The sequence below is a fragment of the Propithecus coquereli genome, unplaced genomic scaffold (genome assembly GCF_000956105.1).
Source record: "Propithecus coquereli isolate 6110/MARCELLA unplaced genomic scaffold, Pcoq_1.0 Scaffold114, whole genome shotgun sequence".
In the NCBI taxonomy this organism is placed as follows: Eukaryota; Metazoa; Chordata; class Mammalia; order Primates; family Indriidae; genus Propithecus; species Propithecus coquereli.
Genome location: NW_012135414.1, coordinates 3,484,402 through 3,488,032, shown reverse-complemented (window position 1 = coordinate 3,488,032; position 3,631 = coordinate 3,484,402).

The window sequence follows — 3,631 nt, the reverse complement described above, 5'->3', positions numbered from 1 at the left end:
TATGTTGCCCATGCTGGACTCAAACTCCTGGACTCAAGTGATCTTCCCACCTCAGCCTCCCAAGACTATATAAGCATGTGCCACCAGGCCCAGCATAAAATTATTTTTTTGTTAGATTTTATTTTATTTTTTTGAAGCAGAGTCTTGCTCTGTCACCTGGGCTAGAGTGCCGTGGCATCAGCCTAGCTCACAGCAACCTCAAACTCCTGGGCTCAAGCAATTCTCCTACCTCAGCCTCCCGAGTAGCTGGGACTACAGGCCCACGCCACCATGCCTGGCTAATTTTTTCTATTTTTAGTAGAGATAGGGTCTCACTATTGCTCAGGCTGGTCTTGAACTTCTGAGCTCAATCGATCCTCCCACCTCAGCCTCCCAGAGTGCTAGGATGATAGGCGTGAGCCACGGTGCCCAGCCTAGATTTTATTTTTTAGAGCAGTTTTAGGTTCAAAACAAAACTGAGTGAAAGGTACAGAGATTTCCTATATATTCCATGACCCATACATGTATAGCCTCCTCCATTATCAACATCCCACACCAGACTGGTACAATTGATGAATCTACATTGACATGTAATCATCACCCAAAGTCCATGGTTTACATTAAGATTCACTTTTACCATTGTATATTCTATGGATTTGGACAAATGTATAATGACATGTATATATCATTAGAGTATCATACAGAGCAGTTTCACTGCCCTAAAAATCTTGTGTGTTCACTTATTCAACCCTTCCTTCCTCTGCTCCATAGTAACCACTGATCTTTTTATTGCCTCCATAGTTTTGTCTTTTCTAGAATGTCATACAGTTGAAATCATACAGTATGTAGGCTTTCAGATTGGCTTTTTTAACTTACTAATATGTATTTAAGTTTCCTCCATGTCTTTTCATGGCTTGATAGCTCATTTCTTTTTAGCACTGAATAACATTCCATTGTCTGGACATACCACAGTTTTATTTATACATTCACCTACTAAAGGACATCTTGGTTGCTTCCAAGTTTTGGCAATTATTAGTAAAGTTACTATAAACATCTGGGAGCAGGTTTTCGTGTGGCCATAGTTTCAACTCCTTTGGGTAAATGCCAGGGAGCATGATTGTTGGATGGTAAGAGTATGCTTAGTTTTATAGGAAACCACCAAACTATCTTCTACAGTGGCTGTACCATTTTGCATTCCCACCAACAATGAATGAGAATTCTTTTTGCTCCACATCTTTGTCAGCACTTGGTGCTGTCAGTGTTTTGGATTTTGGACATTCTAATAATTATGTAGTGTTACCTCATTGCCTTCTGTACTTTTTAAATGCTGGTACCTTTGCTTGAAATGTTCCCAACTCCTTCTGCCTGCTAAAATGAGTTATGCCCATCCTTCCAGGATAGCCCAAGAGCTTTCCCCTCCATGAAGCCTTCTTTCATCTCTCAGCCTCTTCTACCATTTTACCACCAAGCACACCTATGCAGTACCTAAACCAGGCCATCGATCTCTTTGCTGTTACTTCTACCTGGAATAGCTATCTTTCCGAGGAAAACACTACTTATATTTTTGTTCTATGAGGTGTGCCCTAGCTGAGGATAACTGATATTTCCTGTGTGCCTCAGTAATAATAACAGCATCTAGTATTTACTGAGCATTTATTAGATACCAGGTACTGTTATAAGCACTTTATTTGTTAACCTCCAAACAATCCTATGAAGTAGATAAGTGTGTGACCTTTGGCAAGTTCCTTATTTATAATAACATCTCTGAAACTCGTACATACTTAGTGACCAGTAAGTGTTAGTAGTTATTACTACTGCTATTGTTATTTCTGTACTTTTACTATCTTTGCCACCCAGTACAGAACCTAGAATAGAATAAGCCTTCAGTGTTTTGGTTTGTTTTAAGCTATTTCTAAGCAGTTATATTCCCTACTTGGGTCAGCATAACCCATGGGAACAGGTTATAAGTGCTATGCAGTCTTCTCCATTTCCATAGGCTGTGCAAGATCCTGTATTTCACACACCCTTGGTGACATACCAAACATTTCCCAATCCAGCTCTGATAATCATGGCCTCTACTGCATCTCTTAGTCAGTACCTATAAGACTAAGATACTCATCCTGCAAATCTTGGATATGCCCTAATATCATGGGAGGGAAGATGCCAGAGATGGCAGTAATTTGGACATGAAGATTAAAGCAGTCACTGAAACGCTTCTACATAAATTGGCAGCCATATCACCCTTCTGAGCCCTACAGTTAACCTGTGTTCTTTTGTTTTAAAATTAAATATGCTTCTTTGTACCACATTCCATTTTACAATGTCCATTCCCTCCTCTTCCTCTAGGATAAACATTAGAATCACCTGACACTTTAAAAAATATAGATACCTAAGCCCCACCTAGATCCATAGAAAAACAAATAATAACAACAAAAAACACCCAAGTATTTTGGGGGGAACAGATATAAGAACTTTAAAAAAGCTCCCCAGGTGATTATGATTATACTCCATTGATCTATATCTATCAAAATTACAAAGGCAAATGCACTGACCAGAAATTCCACCTCTAGGAATTTATCCTACAGATACTGTATACAAGTACAAAATTATATAAGTATAAAGTTATTCACTGCAGCACTATTTGTAATAGCAAAGGAATGGAATAGTGGAATAGAGACTGGTTAAATAAATTATGGCAGTCCATTAAATGGAATAATACTATGAAGCAATTACAAAAAGTAAATTCTCCAATATACTATTGAAGAAAAAAAAAACCACTCCAATACATTGTTAAGTGAATAAAGCAAAGTACAGAACCATTTGAAAAGGTACCATTTGTTAAAGAGCAAGAGAGAACTGATCTACAATGGATCTATATATTTGTTTACCAGGCATAAAATATCTTTGACAGGATACATGAGTAATAATAATGGTCTGGGGTGCAGTGGGGTGGGGAACTGGGTGGTAGAGGGCGATTATGGGGAGTATACTATTGTATACCAATAAATGGTAGTAGTTATTATTACCTTCCCTATTATAATTTCTATTTCATTGCTGTCTCCATCAACCAGAGCAGGATCTAAAACGGTTTTTTTTTTTTAAATTTTGAAACTATGTGACAATATTACTTATTTTAAAAATATATTTCTAATTCCCATTAGAAATATACCTTCCTCCCTCCAATCTCCCTAAATTGACCTCATATAACTACTTGTTACTATTTTGGTGATTTTTTTCTCTAGCCTTTTTTTAATGTATTTTTTACATTATATAAAACACTGTACTCATAACTATATTGCAACTTATTTTTTAATTTAACATTTTCATATGCTATTTGTTATAGCCATAAAAAACAATCCACACTATTATAAATGTTTGTTGAATAGATTAACTACCCTAGGGAAATATGACTTCTCTACAAACTTCTATAGTGTTTCAGTTATAACACTGGTAGGGTATTTACTGTATACTGACTCATATTTTTTTATTTATTGCCAGCCTTGTTTCAGAGATAATGTAAGGTGGCTCTGCCTTGTACTGCAGTGTGAATTCTTTTTTTTTTAGAGACAGACTCTGGCTCTGTTGCCCTGGCTAGAGTGAGTGCTGTGGCATCAGCCTAGCTCACAGCAACCTCAAACTCCTGGGCTCAAGC